Source organism: Tamandua tetradactyla, chromosome 11 (genome assembly GCF_023851605.1).
Source record: "Tamandua tetradactyla isolate mTamTet1 chromosome 11, mTamTet1.pri, whole genome shotgun sequence".
NCBI classification, from domain to species: Eukaryota; Metazoa; Chordata; class Mammalia; order Pilosa; family Myrmecophagidae; genus Tamandua; species Tamandua tetradactyla.
In genome coordinates, this window is record NC_135337.1 from 23,552,724 (window position 1) to 23,572,140 (window position 19,417).

At 37.4% G+C, this 19,417-nt stretch overlaps 1 long non-coding RNA gene across 1 annotated transcript in view; it reads left to right on the top strand.

The window, feature by feature from the left end:
• Positions 1 to 18,688: 18,688 nt before the first annotated feature.
• LOC143649426 (uncharacterized) overlaps positions 18,689 to 19,417 on the top strand; it is a 100,025-nt gene continuing 99,296 nt past the window's right edge. The window contains exon 1 of the long non-coding RNA XR_013158989.1: positions 18,689 to 19,108. This is a non-coding gene — a long non-coding RNA (uncharacterized LOC143649426). The remainder of the gene's footprint in view (positions 19,109 to 19,417) is intronic.

Below are 19,417 nucleotides of genomic sequence, written 5' to 3' on the forward strand. Positions count from 1 at the left end.
ATATGATTTGGAACTAATAGAGTATTCTGTGTATAGCAAATCTCCTAGAAGGGAAGGAAGCCTGCCTCACACCCAGTTTCTGGATGTGCAGATTTCAAGCTCCTAACTAGGGTTTGTGGCAAGTTTGGTGGCAAGAAGGTGGTGCATTTCACGATCTTGGTAAAGGCATCTGCCAAGTGAAAATACGCTTTCACACTTCCGTATTCACCATGGACCACCAAATCCTTGACAAAATTGTTTATTAAAAGATTTACTATTCCTGCCTATGGTTGAATAGGCCCACTCTAGTAAGCAGCTCTATTTAAGAGCACACTATAGACTAGAAAGAAGTAAATGAGTATTACTGTCCATCTTGAAACCTACAGGCTTCTGTTGAGATTGTTGGCAAATTCTCCCTGAATGTTTGACTAGAAAGCATTCTAGGGAATGAAATAGATTACTGTCATTACCTCGATGAAATCTGAGCTAATTTTGCCTGGATCTAACCCTCTGGTTCCAGGAAGTCTAGCTATTCCAGTTCTCTCACTTAGATGACACACCATAATGACGACATTGAGAGTGTGGTCAGCTGCTCATTGGGGGATGGTCCGCCAGCATTTCCTTTACCGTTCACGGTTATTTCCCTGAAACCTAAAATACCTCCTGAAATGTGGGACCTTTAAATCTTTGTCAATCATCCCTGCTCCGTCGCTGGTCAGTATGCTGTTGCAGAGTGTGGGAGGACTGACAACTTCAAACACATAATTGGGACAGTGAGTCCCATGGAGCACAGAAAGAAAGGAAAGAGCAACAGGTGTTGGAACCCAGGGCACAGGCCAGACAATGCTCTCACAGCCAGGGATTAGCAGGATGGAGGCAAACTACCTGCAGAGGGAACTCATTAAATTTCATGTTATTTTCCAGAGCTTTCTTCTTTGTTTCTATATGACTGGCAGACACCCACAGTCACACTTGATTATAGTATTGTTTTCTTTGTTACCTAGGCAGTGTTATTACTGAAACCCAGTGAAATATAAAGAAAACATGATGCGTCACTAAAGAACTCCAATGAAGGAAATGAAATTCTTAGTAAAAGTGAAGTGATGATGAAGGTTTCTCAGCAAATAAATGTTTCTGGGTTAGTGATGAAGATTGGACTTGAGGGATAGATGGGGAAGAACTTGGAATGCTGTTTTTTTAGTTCAGCTGTGGTTTTAGTGCAGGGGTAAAATTGAGGAGTCGAGGTTAATTAAAAATGGAGTGACTTTGGCAGTATCCATTGAAGTAATAGCTGTCAAAGAGCTTGGCATTTCCTGAGGAGGAGGAGGAGCTCATAGCAACTAAGACTCTCCATACTTCCAAATGGTTAATGCTCAGGAAGTACCCTTTGTTGAGGTCATTACCGCTCTTATGAGATTGCCATTAAAAAAAAACCAGGTCTAGTTCAAAGGCAACATGTACAGTGTGAAGCAATGTGGCCCTGGATGCTCCTCATCAAGGTTTTTCTTATGAAACCTGCCCCCCCCCCCAGTCCCATCCGTGGTTCTTAATGGCAGAGGTGCAGAGCATAATGTACTCCCTTTTAGTCTTTCATTGATGTACACTAATGGGCAGAATTTGGGTGAAGAACAAGAAAACATAATTTGTATGCTCATTGATCAGCATGGAAACACATATCATATTTTAAGTATTTTACAAAATGATTCCAGCCCTTATTCTACCACACTAGAATTTTTTTTCCAGTGATTTTTCTTTTCTTTTAATAAAGTTTCCTTGCTGCGATTTGCTCACTCTATTTATAACACTTTTTAGCTCAGCATGGATGGGGACTCTTGACTCATCCATTCTCACTTTTAATAATTATCTAGCATGAATATTTGCCTCTTGATAGAGACTTATATTTGCTATGAGAAAAGGATAGTGACCAAATACTAGTTCTAGAAATAATTTTGAAAACAGGAATATGATTAGCCTCTATCTCTGAAAATTTCCACCACCTCATAGGCATTCTCAAATGTAAAATAATAATAATAATATACCATTCGGTGAGAACTTGCTATGTACCTGACAGCGTAAGTGTTTTATATGTATTGACACACTCAGTCCTCAGAACATCCTTGGGGGTAAGTCCTGTTGACATCACTGTAGGGGAAGAGATGAATGCCTGTGATTTGGGTTCAGTTCATGTGCCAAGAGTTAAAGCGGAGGGGGCTGGTCCAAAGCTGCATGTGTAGATGCCTTTTTAGAGTCCACCTACCTTGGCATGAGATAGGAAACAATGGCTAAACTTGTGGGAATTAAAAGGAAAGTGAGCTTGAAATACAACTGTGGGGAGATATTGCGGTCAGGGCTCAGATCAGATCCTGTATGGCGGCTCCTTAGCAGTGGATAGTTGCCTCTCAGATTGTGCAGGAACTCTATGACAGTGAACCAAGCTATGGTGCTAGTGAACTTACAGGATTTTCTATTCGCTTTTTTCTTCTAGCACGTAGAAGAACCCCTGAATTGAATTGTGAATCCCCTGAAATTCTTGGATAATTCTGGGTTAGGATGGGATCATCATTTTAAGGCAGAGATGCAAGACTTCTGCTAGAGCAGATGTGGTGTCCAGCAATTAATTGGAAATATGCATAAGATGTATGACTATACTTATGTTAGAAGCTGGAAGAGGGTCTTTCGTATACAAATATAAATCTCTTTGAATCACTGCTTTGTCCAGAAATCTCCAATGACTTTCCATGGCATACACCAAACCCAAATTCTTCATATCAGCCTCCAAAGGACCCTGTCTCTAGATGTCCTACTGGGACCCAACCTGGATCTTCTGTTGAATCCAAGCAGTCTCATTTAGATTTTCTAAATATGTTACGCTTTTTGAATTGAAGTTTTACTCGGGATTTATTCCCTGGCCCTTGAAAGGAACAATTCTTACTCTCCAACTTTCAAAAGTATACCCTCTCTCTCTGTTAAAACCTCATTCCTTCCACGAAGCTTTTTTCTTAGCCCATACAAATCTGAGTTTACTATCTACGTTGGTCATTCGTTTCCATGAGAATATAGTGATAGCTATCATTAATTACCTACTCTGTGTATTTATGTATTTTCTATTTAACAAAGTTGCAAATTCTGAGAGAGTGGGTTCACAGGGTTTACTATTTCTTTTTTATCCTCCACAGGGAAACTGGAATCAATGAAAATAAAGCTGGGCATTGAATTAGAAGACCTGAATTTTACTCCTGGCTCTGCCATTTACTAATTGTGATCTTAGGCAACGTTTTAAAGCTTTAAGTTCTTCATTTATAAAATGGATTTGATAATAGTTACTTCTCAGTGCTAGCGTGAGAATTAGACTTGATACGGTATGTGGGTAAGCATCAGACAAATGTAAAATATTAAGAATATTTGCTCACAGAATCTTTTTTGAATGAATGATTAAGTTTGTCACCACAACCATACATTTATCACCACAGGAATTTGTCATTTTAGTATCTTTATTAGGGATGCCAGAATATTTCAGATAAACACACTTTATTTTAAACATCCCTATTAAAACTTTTTGAATTGTAGTTTTACTCAGTAAAAGTAAAACTTTTTTTTTTTAAGCATCGTTTGCTTTCCTATGTAGCCTGGACCCTGTTTTTAGTCAGTCAGAGACGTACTATCTGGCATATTAGAGTATTTTTCCCTGCTGATATCCAACTTTCCAATTTTGCTGTATTTTTTATATTTATTATTGTGTAACAAATTACCCCAAAACTAAGTGGCTTAAAATGGTAACAATGACTTATTTCTCATGGTTTGGTGGGTCAGGAATTCAGGGGCATCTCGTGATGCTGCAGTCAGGTGTCAACCGGGGCTGTAGTCATCTAGGCTTGAGTGGGAATGGAAGATCAGCTTCCAAGGTGCTTCACCCACATGCTATCGGCTGGGGTTTCCAGTTCCTCTCACCATGGGTCTCTCAATGGGGCTCCTTGAGCTTCCTCATGCTATGGCCACTGGCATCCCCCAGAGCAAATGAACCGAGAGACCACGAGAGAAGCTGCAATGCTTTTTAAGACCTAGTCTTGAATGTAACATACTGTCACTTCTGTCCTATTCTACTGATTACACAGGGACAGCCCTAATTCATTTAAGAGGTGACTATACTATGCAAAGAGATGAGGATCGTTGGAGCCACCTTAGAAGCTGGTTACCATAGTATATACCCTCTGGTCTCCAATGTTTCATGTGCCTCCCCCTTACCATCTGTAAGACCCCCCATATCTCATCTTGTTGTAGTATTGCCTCAAAGTCCAGGATCTCATCATCTAAATCAGATCTGGTATAGCCTCTTGAATGTTGTCCCTCTAAAGAGGAACACAATCTAAAGACTTTTGAACTAAAGAAACAAGTTATCTCAGCACTCAATGATTATGAAAAGGGAGTAGGATGGTTGCAATAAACACCTTTCAAAAAAGGGAGAAAACAGGAGTTGCACAGCAGTCACTGGCATGGCAATTCTGAAATCCAGCCAGGTATACACTGATTCCTTGATCTTTGATTAGGGCTATACTTCCTTGGAATGATTCTCCAAGACTTTACAATTTTTTTCCTTTGTTTTATATTTTTTAATATGGTAACATGTATATATATATAAAAAACAAAATTTCCCATTCAAACTATTTTAAGTGCACACTTCAGTGATATTAATTACATACATAATGCTCTATCATCACCACCATCTATTACTCTGGTGGTTTGGAGTTCTATGCACCTCAGAAAAACATATTCATAAATTTAATCCGTTTGTGGGTGTGAACCCATTATATGAAGGACCTTTTGATGAGGTTACTTCAGTTAAGATGTGGCCCACCTCAGTCAGGGTGGGTTTTAATCCTATTACTGTAGTCTTTTATAAGCAGATTGAATTTCACACAGGTGAAAGAGAAAGCCACAGAGGGAACAGCCAGAAATAAAAATCAAAGGAATCTTGATGAGAAGGGAGAGGACAGGAGGACCTGCCACACGCATTGCCATGACAGATTAACCCAGGACCAAGGATTGCCAGAAACCAGCCCTAGAACGTTAGTCTTTAGGAAGAAAGCATCACCTTGCTGGCATCTTGATTTGACTTTCTCTTAGCCTCAAAATACATTCTCATTGTTTAAGCTGACCCACTGCGTGGTATTTGCTTGAGCAGCCAATGAAACGAAAACAATTACTAAAACTTTTCCATCATCCCAAACTGAAACTCTGTACACATTCTCCTTCCTCCTGGGCTCTAGTGAACTTTAATCTACTTTCTGTCTGCATGAATGGCTTATTCTAGATATTTAATATAAATGGAATCATGCGACATTTGCCCTTTTGTGTCTGGCTTATTTTATTCAACATAATGTTTCAAGGTTCAACCATGTTGTATGTCATGTGTATCAGATCTTCATCTCTTTTTATGACTGAATAATATTCCATTGTATCAATGTACCACATTTTTGTTTTGTTCATTCACCTGTCAAAGGATACTTGAGTTGTTCACATTTTTTGGCAACTAACTTTTTGAGGAACTACCAGACTGTTTTCCTCAGCAGCTGCACCATTTTACATTACCACCAAGCCTCTGCCCTCTGAGATCTTAGTTCTACCTTCTGATTCTTCTTTCTTTTCTCATAAGAAATGGCCACTATTTGCAGGTCAGTAGTTTTCTCAACCTATTTCTTGCCCATAGCAGTTTGGGGCTCCAAAGGCCTCTTTTCATTTTGTACCATGTCAGTTCCTTCAAATCCAAGAAGATATAATTTTTCAAAAAATTTATGTTTTTTTAAAGAGAGGATTTGTGAGACTTAGTTTAGTGTTGAGATACTTAGCAGTCTTTTTTATTTTTAATTAGTGAAGTTGTAGGTGTAGAGAAAAAGTGTGCATGAAATAGATTTCCCACATACCTCCCTGTTATTAATACCTTGCCCTTAGAATTTCTTTTGCCTGATCAGCGATTCTTACAGATACTATATTAGAGCCTTATGAGTTCTTAACAAATTATCTTTTAGTTCTCACCTGGATCAGCTGTTTACCCTGAAGTCATTTATTAATTTGAGAATTTTGGAAAGGCTGGGAGTGAGAAGCAGTTTCTTTTGAACTCTTCATTACATTTAAATGTTTTTGTCTTTTTCATCCCTCTCCTTTCACATTTTACTATAAGCAGCAAAAAAAACCCAGGTGGTGCCTTGAAAACCCTGACTGGAAATATCATTATTAGATCATCAAGGTCTCTAGGTACATTTTCTACTTTGCACATTATTGCAGGCAAAAGTATTACTAAACTTTCTGCCACTACCAACAAGTATATACTTTCCTCCTATTTTCAAAAACATATCCTGCACTTTCCTTTAATCCTTACTGAAAAACCTCTTGTGGGACCATTAGGCTCCCACTTGCATCCTCTTCCAGGTCCTTTAGGTTTTTGCAATCATTCTTCTCAAATTTCTTCCAGTTTCTGCCTATCACCCCATCCCAAATACTTCCTCATGTTTTTAGACTTTTGTTACAGTAGTCTCCCATTTCCAGGTCCCCGAATCTGTGTCAGAGAATCATATATGTATGGTTATAAATAAATAAATAAATAAATAAATAAATAAATAAATAAATAAATAAATAAATAAATAAAATGTCCCTTTAATAAAGTGTAGGTTTAAAGGGGTTTATTATTGGGATTTGACCTTATACAATTGTAGAGATGATTACACAGTCCATATGAGGCTGATGTTTCTATGTCTGGTAATGGAGCCCAAAGCCCAACAGGACAGGCTGCTGGGAAGCAGAGTTAGACGTGAAATGGGGGAAGAAAGGGGTAAACTGAACCTAAAGACAGGACTGACACTGAATCAGTCTTCCTGACTGTAAGCCTATAACTCAGATGCTGGAGGTATCCTGTAATAGAAGCTGGTACCGCTTGTCATGGAGCTAAATATATACTGGCTCAGGGTTGCAGAAACTGAAGCAGGAGATCCAGCAGAAGCTGGAGAAATTGTGGCTTTGCCTGTTGCCCCTTTCCACCCAGGTAAGCCAGCACACAAAGAGCAATGCGTGTGGGCTGCAACAGTGCCTTGTGTCTTGCACTAACCTCAGTGAAAAAAAGATGACTGCTCTTTCTTCTCCACTTTCTAAATGTCATGCAAAATATCTCTTGTGATCCAAACTGTTACCGTGCACTGAAGGGAATTCTGGAAAATTTAGCTAACTTGACACAATATAAATCCACTACCTTGCCTATACCCTATTATGCCTTTCCCCCAGGCATTTCTTTTTAATCTTTTCTTGATTACAAGATGAGACGCACAATTTTGGCAGATTGGATTAGCTATCCAAATTCAACTGACCCTTTGTTATTAACGGACATTTTTTTACTCCCACTGTTCAAACTCCTATTTAGTCTTCACTGAACTCTTTACAGAGACTGTTTCAGACTTTTTTAGTTTCACTTATTGCTGCAGGCTTCTCTTTCCTATACCAGTGAAATTAAGTTGAAAGGTTATAGGCTGGACTAGCAAGTGGTTCTCAAACTTAAGTGTGCTTGCCATCACCTGGAGGCCTTGTTAAAACTTAGACTGCTGCGTCCCATTCCCAAGTGTTTGATTTGAGAGGTCTAGATGTAGCATGAGAATTTGCCTTCCTAATAAGCTCCCTTGTGAAATTAGACTGTGATGCAAGTTCCCATCTGATGTAAGACCTTCGTGGTGAAGTAGGGATGTGGATTGGGGTTTGAGCCAAGGTGGTGATGAGCAAGTTATATTGGTAAGGGTAGGATTTGAGGGAGAGCATCTGAACAGGGAGCTGCATTATAAACATTTGGATGGATTCCCTTGGGCCTCGTGTTACACATGTTGCTACAACCAAGGTTAGCTCTGAGTTTGTTGGAAAATCTTGAGCCTAAGCCAAGTGTATTTCAATTACAGCAAGGAAAAAATCATACTTGAATGCATGTATATCCAGGACCCTTGATGAGATTGTTAAGATGTGAGGAAAAGAAGCTTAAATCACATCAACTTGGTGCAGCCATTTGGAAATTACACAGTGTTGCAGCTGTTTCATTTTTGTGACAGCTGAGATAACCCTGGGCCTTGCACTCTGTTGGTGTTTAGACAAGTAGTGTCCTATATGTGCTAAAAGTTTATGGGAGAAATTTTCATACTTCCAAAAAATATTATCTTCCTAAACCTTATCAAAATGTGGTTGAGAATATAAAATACTCTTATTTTACTTGAGATTCTCATCCATATTTGAGCCTCTTTCTTCTCCATTATGTTGAGCAGATTTTGACGCAGGTGAGCAAGAGATATTTTTCTTTTTTTGAGATATATAAAGATATAATAAGCTTTAGAGTGGCTGCACTTCTTAATGAAAAGAACACTAGACCCAGGGGTCAAGAGTCCGATTCTAGCCCGACCTTGGCCATTAACATGGTGCAAGAATTTGAGTAAGTCACTTACCTTATCTGGTCTCAGTTTTCCAGACTGAAAACTAAAGGGACTGTATGAGATAATTTCAAAGATATGAAGTCTGAAATTCAATGACTATTTAAATGGGAAAGCAAGTTCATGAAGTCAAAGGATTGACGCATATACTCTAGGAAGTAATACAGAGCCACATCAAAATGAACAGATTTGTAAAATAGATTGTCATGACCTATTGAAATTTCAGAGCTTTGATCAGAAGTCTTACAGAACAAACCCGTCTTCTAATTGGTTTTAAGCAAATTGAACTTTTTGAGGAAGGTGAGAGGGCTGGCTCTAAGTCTGTGCCCCTTGGCATACAAATCGCTTGTTTGATGTAATTTCCTCTAAAGAGGCAATGTCAACCATCAGGCACACACAAAGGAAGCCATTGCGTCAAAGTTTCAGTGTATAAGTCACTGCATCAGGGCAGGTTTTGATGGTGAAATTTGAGAAGGTAACCAGATTGTTCACCAGTTACCTTCATCAAGTGAAAATTAATTATAAATAGCTCTGAACAAATTCAACATTTAATGTCCTCTGTGAAAACATCCCTTTGCAATTTAGCTACATCATTTGGTGATGGTTGAAACAATGTTTAATTGATTTCTTCACTATAAAGTTACTGGAAATTTAGATTGTTCCTTCTGGAGCAAATTGTGTTATTTAGTATTCCAGGGAATGATATCGAATTCAAAATAATTTTTTTTTTTTTTGGATATATGGGCCAGGAGTTGAACAGGGTCTCCCACATGGAGGGCGAGCAAGCATTCTACCACTGAACCATCTGTGCACCCTCAAAAATAGATTTTTTTTCTAAAAGAAATAAAGATTCATAAACAAAACTTAGATTAGAAAACTCTCTTCTTGCTTTTCTTATCTCAAAGGAGGAGAAATTCACGAATCAGTTCAAGAGGGAGAGATAGATGGTTATAGTCTTTGGTGAGGCAGCTGAGCCAGCTCTTGAAAAACTGTTAATAAAGGCTGCTTGGATGCTGTCTCTCACATCCCTTTAATCATTCACAATAATTTAATTAGGTCTGTCAGGTGTGAGGAACAGTGATAATGTGTTGGAACCTCTTGTTTGTCCTTTGTACTTTTCAGTCAGGACACAAGTGCAAATAAGGAACCTTTGATGACAACATAACAATGGAGAAAAGAGGCTTGAACTAGAATGGCCCAATGGGAGGAGATCACTAAGGGTATGTAGATTCTACAGAGAGACTAGTTCCACAATAGCACTTATTGAACATTGACTGTGTGCTAGAATATTTTCAAATCTTTGTTTCATTACCCCTATTATTTAGATTAAGAGTAAACTGAGCCTTAGTTAAGTAATTTGCCCAAGATAAAAAATCAGGTGAGTGGTAGAAATGGGATTCACATTCAAATCTGTCTAAGGCGAAATACCACCTTACCTTACTCCCTCTGATAACAGGTCCTGGTAGAGAAGATAGATAATGCTTTGGGGGAAAGAGGTGGGATTACTGGATGTAGCCCCTTAAATCATAAACCTCTTCATAACTCTGCACCCTTGGGGATGGTCTACTAAATATTTAAAACTGTGAAGAGAGGTTTTGGCTATAACATCCCTCCCCGCTTTTCCTTTACCCCACACGCATCCTTGACAAACAAGGACAGAGGAATTTATAGAATTGTAACTTTTGCAGAACCAAGTTGACTGATTTAAGGAGGCTATGACCCTAAAAATAGATTCTTCTAGCAGGAAAAAAATATGCATAGTTCCATAGAGGGCCCTCGTAGTGCCTTAATTGGTGATTGAACATGTTCCTGATGGGACCAGCTACAGAATTTGTGGGGTCCAACGCAAAATGAGGATGAGGACTGGCTACGTTAAAAAATTACTAAGAATTCAAGACAGAGGGACAGCAGAACATTAAGCCAAGTGCAAGTGCAGATTCTACATACAGCACCCTGTGCAACCGCGCACAAGTTACACACCCATGTAGTTTGAATTAGTTTCCTAAGGCTGCCATACAAATTTCCACAAGCTGAGTGGCTTAAAATATGAGAACTTTATTGTCTCACAGTTCTGGAGACTAGAAGTCTGAAGTTAAGGTGTTGTCAGGGCTGTGCTCCCTCTGAAGCCTCAAAGGAAGAATGCTTCCTTGCTTCTAGCTTCTGGTGCCTCCTGACAATCCTTTGCATTTCTTGACATCCTTGTAGTCTTGGCCTGTTTCATCATATGGTTTTCTTCCCTGTGTGTCTCTCTGTGCGTTCTCTGTGTTTCTTACAAGGACCCCAGTCATTGGATTAGGGCTCGCCCTAATCCAGCATTACCTCATCTTAACTTAATTAAATTGCAAAGACCCTATTTCCAAGTAAGATCACATTCTGAAGTTCTGAGGGAATGTTCTTTCTTGGGAGACACTAAATTCAACCTACTACAAAGTTGGTCCTGGATCCAGAGTCAGAGAAGGAGTTACCTCTCCCAGATCTTTTTATGGATCTACACTAAAGAAAATTTGCCATAGGTTAATAGTCCTGGACGCTGTAAAACAACTGTAAAAATGCTGAAAAAACAACTTCGGCTACTGAAAGGAGATCTCAGGGGAAGCCTGATCATACCGCTATTTACAAAATGGGGTTATGAACTGAAATTTGCTAGATGAAGTATAAAATTGTAAGATGTGGAATGTTTTTGCTTTTAGAATTTCTAAATGACAATACCTTAAATTCAACACAGTGGTTTATAATTTCATCTGAGTACTTTGGTTTATAGTCTACATCACAATACTCATGAATGGAGCTAGAAATGAATAACAAAGGTAGAGCTGGAAAATTCTCAAATGTGTGGAAAATTAAACAACTCATTCCTAAATAGCCAATGACTTAAATTAGAAATCACAAGAGGAAATAGGAAAGATCTCGAATCAGAGACCTAAACTCACAACTAGAATATCTAGGAAAAAAGAGAGCACACTGAATATAAAGCAAGTGGAAAGAAAGAAATAAGAAAGATGAGAAATGGAGACTCTTTTAGTTTGTTAATGTTGCTGGAAAGAAATACACAAGAAATGGAACAGCTTTTAAAAAAAGAATTTAATAAATTACAAGTTTGCAGTTTTAGTGCTGAGAAAATGTCCAAACTAAGGTATCAACAATAGGTTGCTTTCACTCAAGAAAGGCTGATACCACTCAGAACTCCTCCGTAAGTTGGGGAGGCACAGGGCTGGCATCTGCTGGTCCCTTGCTCCTGGGCTACTTTGCTTTCAGCATCTGTTTCTTGTGGGGGTTCCACACTTGGCATCTGTAGACCTTCATTTAGCACTTCTGGGACACAACTCTGGGTTCTGGCCCGGTTAGCGTCTCATGGGAAGACATATGGCAACGTTTGCTGGGTCTTCATCGCCAAATGTCTAGGTCTCATGTTGGCTTTGTCAGCTCTGAAGCAACTGTTCTCCCAGCGTCTGCATCTGCTCTGAGTTTTCTTCAAAATGCTTATTCTTTTAAATGACTCCAATAAACTATTCAAGACCCACCTCAAACGGGTGGAGTCACATCACCATCTAATCAAAAAGCCACATCCACAGTTGGGCACACCATATCTTCATAAAGATAATCTCATCAAAAGATCATGCCCACAATGGGGGGCATCTTATCTTTGTGGTGATAATCTAATCAAAAGGTTTACGCCTTACAATATTGAATCAGAATTAAAACAGACGGCTGCCCCCCACAAGATTGTATCAAGATTAAGACATTGGTTTTCTGGGGTACATAATAGTTTCAAACAGGCACAGAGACTAAGAAAACAGTAGAGAGTATTAATGAAACCAAAAGTTGTTTCTTTGAAAATATTAATAAAATTCACAAACCTTTAGCTAAACTGACGAAAAAGGGAGGATACAAATATTAGTAATGAAAGTGGGGGAGATTACTATCCATCCCACAGAAATAAAAAAGGGTTATGAGAGACTACTAAACGGACAACTGCATGTCATCCAAGTAGATAACCAAGATGAAATGTATAAATTCTGAGAAATAAACAAACTGTGTATACTGAGTCAAGAGGAAATAGAAGATCCTGGCAGGCCAGTAACAAGTAAAGAGATGGAATCAGTAATAAAAAAAACTCCCCGGAACAAAAAGTTCAATACCAGATGGCTTCACTGCTGAATTTAATGAAATATTTCAAGAAGAATTACCACTAATTCTGTTAAAACTCTTCCAAAAAATTAAAGAGGAGGAACTGCTTCTTAACTCAGTCTATGAGGCTAACATCACCCTACTTCCAAAGCAATATAAAGATACCACAAGAAAAAAATTATAAACAAATATCTCCTATGAATAAATGCAAAAATCCACAAGATAACACTAGGAAACGGAATCCAAAGCCTGTAAAAAGGATTATACACGCCTTCCGTGTGGGAGATCCAGGTTCGATTCCCGGACCATGCACCCCCTCCCCCCAAAAAAAGAAAATAAAGAATTATACACCGTGATCAAGTGGGATTTATCTCAGGTATGTGAGGGTATTTCAGTGCAAGAAAATCAATGAATTAACACCACACTTAGAGAACAAAGGAAAAAAAACACACACGATCATCTCTATTGATGAAGAAAAGGCATTAGACAAAATTCAGTATCTGATCATGATAAAAACTAGAAATGAAAGAAAGTTTCCTGAGCTAATTTTATTCCATAGGTCTATGTATCTGTCCTTATGCCAATTACCATGCTGTTTTTGTGGGTTTTGTTTTTTTTAATGGTGGGTCACATTTCATTCTTTTTCTTTTTCCATGTAACTATCCCATTACTGCAGCACCATTTGTTGAATTTTTCTTTTATTTTTTTGGGGGTGGGGTGCACAGACCATGAATTGAACTCAGGTCTCCCACATACTGGTGAGAATTCTACCACTGAACTACCCTTGCACCTTGTATTAGGCAATTGCTTTTTAGAATTTATAACAGAAGCTGGAGCAATAAAAGAAAACAATTCAATAAATAGGACTTCATCAAAATTAAAAACTTTTGTGCATCAAAGGACATCTTCATGAAAGTAATAAGACAACTCACAGAATAGGAGAATATATTTCAAAACCACATATCTGATAAAAGTTTAATATCCAGAATTTATATAAAGATATCCTACAACTCAAAAACAAAATGCAAAAAACCTAATGAAAAAATGGGCCAATCATTTAAATAGCCATTTCTCAAAAGAAGATATGCAAATGGTCAAAAAGCACAATGAAAATATACTTAAAATCATTAACCATTAGGGAAATGCAAATAAAAACCACAAAGATACTATTTCACACACTAGAAAGGCTAGTATTAAGAAAATGTAAAATAGGTTTTGGAAACGACATGGAGGAAAAAGGGCACTTGTGCATTTTTGGTGGGAATGTAAAATGGTCCAGCCACTGTTGAAGACAGTTTGGCAGCTACTCGGAGAGTTAAGCGTAGAATTATCTTAGGACCCAGCAATCCTACAGCTCTAGGTATATTCCTCAAATAATTTAAAGCAGGGACTTGAACACATATGTGCATATCAATGTACATAGTGACATTATTCACACATGCTAAAAGATGGAAGCAATCTGTGGTGGTTTGAAGCTGTATGTTCAGAAAAACATGTTTTTAAATCTAAGCCACTCCTCTGGGTATAAATTCATTGTAAATAGTACCATTTGATGAGGCTACTTCAGTCAAGGTGTGACCATCTCAATCGGGATGGTTCCTTACCTATTTTTAGAGTCCTTTATGAAAAGAATGAATACAGAGAAAGAGAGAAGAAAGCCATGGCAAGAAAACTGAAATCAATGAAACCCAGAAGAGAAGGGAGAGAAGCATATAGATACTGCTATATGCCTTGTCAAATGGCAGAGGTGCCAAGGATCGTTGGCAGCCAGTCTCTTGGAAGAAACCATCACCTTGATAATGCTTTTAATTGGACATTTTACCAGCCTCAAAACAGTAAGTGATTGCATTTGTATTGTTCAACAGAACCATTTCATGGTATTTGATGGAATAGCTTAGGAAACTAAAACACAACCCACATGTCCATCAGCAAATAAACGGATAAATAAATATTGTTGTGTATCTATAAAATCGAATATTATTCATCTATGAAAAGAAGTGAAGTTCTGATACATGTGACAATGTGGATGAACCTTGAAAACATCATATTGAGTCACAAAGGCCAGATACAAAAGGACAGATACTGTATGAGTTCACTGTTGTGAAATAATTAGAGTAAGCAAATTCATAGAGTTACAAAGTACAGTACGCTTTACCAGGGGCTGGTGTGGTGTGGTGTGGATTGGAGTTAATAGTTCTTGGTATAGAATTTCTGTTTTGGGTGATGGAAAAGTTCTGGTAATTGATAATGGTAAAGCAGGAACTTTATGTTATATATGATGTTGTTGGAATAGAAATTAAAAAAAAAGGTCTGTAAACACAAATAGTGAACCCTAATGCAAACTATGGACCATAGTTGATAGTATGATTATAATAATAATTCTTTCATCAATTGTAACAAAGGTAGCATCCTAATACAGCATATATTAACACAACATCTCAATACAACATTATAAAAGGGCTATACCTGGGGACTGTATTTTGTGCATGATTTTTCTGTAAACCTAACCTCTGTAATGAAATCAAATGTTTGTTTAAAATGTCAGTGAGCTTTTTCAAATATGTGACATTTTTTTGGTTGTTTATTAGAGTAGTAAAAGAAGGCTTACTTTTACTTACATAAAAATTAACATTGTATTTCCTTTCCTCATGAACATTCCCGTTTGTTTTATTTATTTCAAGTAAAACATCGTATTCCAAAGGGGGAAGATATTCCCACAGTGAAAAGTGTAGAAACGTATATTCCCCAAGGGAAGCAGCTCTTTTCAAAAGAATGAGAAGCCTTGCTATCTTAAGATGGCTGAGCCCTGAATTGGCAGCCCTCTGAATCATAAATTTTATAACTGCCAAGTCAGACTAACTTAACTCTCAAAAATCTCAGCAATGGGTATTGTAAAAGGAAACACTTTCTGTGAATTTGTCATATTTCACACAAAGTAATTCATCTCGGTTTTAAAGATCTTGTGGTGTTCGAAGTCAAGATTCATTTGGTTATGCTAGATGGTAGTCATTCATTTCTTCTTCTTTTTTTTTTTTTTATTTGCTTAGAAGTAATATCTCAAAGGATTTGCAGCCCAGGGGTGCATCTGGAGGCAGTTTCTCTGAGCGACCCAAACTTGTATGTATTTTAAGGAGAGACTTTGGAGGGGTGAAAATAAAACATTGTGGCCAACCCTGACATCTGTTTATATAATTACAGACAGAGAAGTTATGGAATCAGAGGCTGGAATCTAAAGTGAGAGTATGATGTCATAAGACAGGAGTTTTTGAGAACATGTTGGGAAAAGAAGGAGATGGAAAAGCAGCCATATTTCCTCTAAAGAAATAGAAACAGTAGAAAAGATCTTTCTAATAGGATAGGCGAACAGGAAAACAAAACAAAACTTCTTTTAGTGGAAGCAAACCTGTCCGCTATCCCTCTTTGAAAAATAGTCCCTTTGCTGGGTTATTTCATTATCTTTCTATTTTACCTCTCCGCCACCAATTTATCCCTCCTTCAATACATTCAGTGAACTACTTTCTGATTGATCTTCCTAAGACATTTTATTGACAATGTAAACTTTATGATCAGAAAGTTTCAATAATTTATAATTGTCTTATGAAGAAAGTCTTATACTTTCAACTTGGGTTTTCAAGTCTTTAGATGATTAGCCAAATCACAAAACTTTTCTGGGCATTGTTTCCCTCATCTGTAAAGTGAGACTGCTGTATAGGAATTTATGGATTATCTCAATAGTCTAAGAAAGGTATAAATCTATATCATATTCTAAAATGGTTCAAAAATTATACTTTGCCATCTATCAATCATCTATCATTATTACTTATCTAATCATCTATCATCAAATTTATCTAATCATCTATCTATCTAATTTATCTAATCATCTATCTGTCTATTTGTCTAATCTCATCTCTATACATCTAATAGTAGTAGTTTGTACTTAGGGTAGATGTGAATATGGAGTATTAAGTTGTCCCAGTTTCCACTGCTACACTGACTATCCATACAAGTGATCTCAATTTTAGTTACCTTGATGGAAGCATGCTAAATAAATAAATCTAAAATCTAAATGAAAAAATTACACTTTTACTATTTAGTAGGCCCTAAGTCAATTCTGTTATATTAAGAAGTAAGAATGCTTTCTTGGGCTGTTATTATATATATTCAGGAGATTTAGTAAATAATTTGTCTAACTGAATCTCATAATTTTCAAAATTCTTTGGAACAAATCCCTCACAGCATCTGCTTCCAATCTGGATAATTATAAAACAATTAGGTTCTAATGAGGATTTTGCTTCCTTATTCTGTTTACTAGTACAATTTCAACATCCTTCCATTGATATGAAATGAGTGGAAATATTTTTTTTCCCTTTAAATCTTGATTCTGGAAACTCTGGCAGAATAGTTAAGGAGGTTTCACAACAGTGAACCAACACCTTTTTTTTCTCTCCCTTTTGATGCTGTACAAATTAGCTAACTCATTTCCTCTTCTGAGCTGGGAATTCAGAAAAAGGAACCTGTTGGAAATACGAACATTCCTGTTCTTCCTGACACTTGAGTTTCTTTAGAAAACTTTTCACACTACATAACTTTTACTAAGAGGAGAATGAAAGCAGTTTTTGCAGAGAATGTTTGTTAATGTCTGAGAAACCTCAAATCATTTATCAGTTATATAAAGGGCAATGTAAAAATAGTTATTTACAGAAATAATGTAATTTAGGGTAGAGTTTTAAGTTTTAGTTCAGGTTTCCATGAAAGGTATTTGTATTTGTTGAGTACCTGTCAGGGTTTTCATGTGACTTTTTTCATATTTTTATTTTATTTAATTCTCAGGGCAACCCTATGTTTTTTTCCATCCAAATTTTCAGAGATAAAGAAATTTAGACTTGAGAACATTAATGACACATTGAAGGTCACATATCTAAATTGTAGGGGTTGTGTTTGAAACCATTTTTATTTGATGCTAAACCCACAAATTTTCCACTCCAACACACTGTCTTCAAACTTGTTTTTATACTCGTCAGGGTCTGATTTCTCTGCTCTGGGAAGAGACTAGTAATCGTGATCAGTTCTGCAAAAGTGAATGGGCTAGTGAATTCCTAAGTGTAAAATACTCTTACCCTTGCACAGAACATGCAATTTATTGAAAGAAAAATCATGACATTTTATAGTTACCTCCTCAATTTTTTCTTCAAACAAACCCAAGATAACATAGTAAGCTAACTGAACTCTTTTGTTATTGGCATGAATTGATGGCAAGCAGAAGACCCCAAACATTTGCTAACACATTTAACTCATCTTTCCCTGCTGCTAACGTCTCTTGAACTTTTAGATTCATGGAGGCATAAAGTCAGTCTGCTGTTTTATTAAATTCTTCTTTGTGATGAGAATATGCAAGATGCAAATGAGGAAAATGCTAAAGATCTTTAAGGACCATCTCAGAGTTTTAAAGCCTTGCTTCAGAAGAGCATGTCTATTTAATACAAAGTTCAAAAAGGAGCATGCATAGCAAAATATATTTACTTAGACCACAGACTTGAAATAAATAGGCTAACATATGAGCCATGCTCATCTGTAGGTGAAGGGCTCATGTGGCACTCTCCTTTCCTATTTTTATATTTCCCTTCATTTTGATTTTTAAAAATTAAAATTATGTTACTTCAATAATCAGAAGAATGCAATGCCTTTCATTCATTTTGTAAGAAGACACCCTTTTCTGAAAGCAGTGATGGTGGGGTGTGAGTGTGAGAATGTTCTCAAATGGAAAAAATTTTGTTTGTATGGGAATTCAGTTTTAAAATGAGAAGCAAGGCATTTGTCTCTCAGCTACCATGGCAACCAGAGGGAAAATGCAAAGTCTAATAATGGTATAAAAATGTGCCTCAAGAGTGGGTAAGAAGGAGGCAACCTTGGACCTCTTTTTTCCACTTCCCTAGAACAGAAGGTTGCATTGTGTTTCTCTAGCTGACTCCATCGCTCTCCGGCTAGGCTGTTGCTTTAGGAAAGAGTAAACAATAATAATGTGTTTCCTCATGAGGTTTTGGGTGTCTCCGAAAATTGTGTACTTTCTCTATGGAAAAAAAACCCATCTGTTTCTTTTTGTTTCTTTTCTCTGCCTCCCCCTCTCCCTAGCATCTTCAAATTCAATCATTTTTATTACGAAGTTTCTTGATCCCCTTTACATTTCCCCCTCAGGCTTCCACTTGCTTCTCTGTCCTCTGAGGTTTCCCTTGGTTTGCTTGTCTTCTTTGAAGCTTCAAGACTGGATTGATCTTTCCTTTGTGGTCCCTGTTTTCTTCAAACCCAAGGGCTCCTTCCCTGAATGCTCTCTCTTTCTCAAACCTCAATCCTCAATACATTTCTGTTGGTCTCTAATGACTTGGCTGTTTGATACTCCTTTTTCTTCTAAAGACTTTTTTTTTCCCTAACCTAGTTTTATTCCATAGGTAATTAAATTCCTCCAAGTCACTAAAGATTGCTAAGGATCATAAGTGTGTCAATAAAATTCAAACTTGTGATGAAAGGAACTGCCAAGGGACTTCTTCCATATTTCATAGGTAAGGAGTGATTTAGCAACACTTTCTCCTGTGGTTTGTGCCATATTGTCTTTAACAAGCCAGAAGTGCCAATATAGCAAGGATTTTTGCTTTGAGATTCTGTATGCTTAGGTGTAAAATTTTTAGTAAGTTTAGAAGCCATGAGCAACATGAACAAGTTTTATACTTTGAACCAATGTGACTACTGGTTTTCAGCTAATACAGAGGAAAGACATCGGGTAGGGGAGCTGATTCCAGGGGAGCCAGAAAATTAACTTAAAAAACTGTTGGTCCTCAAAGTCTGGCGGTCAGAGCTGCAGTGTTGGAGTG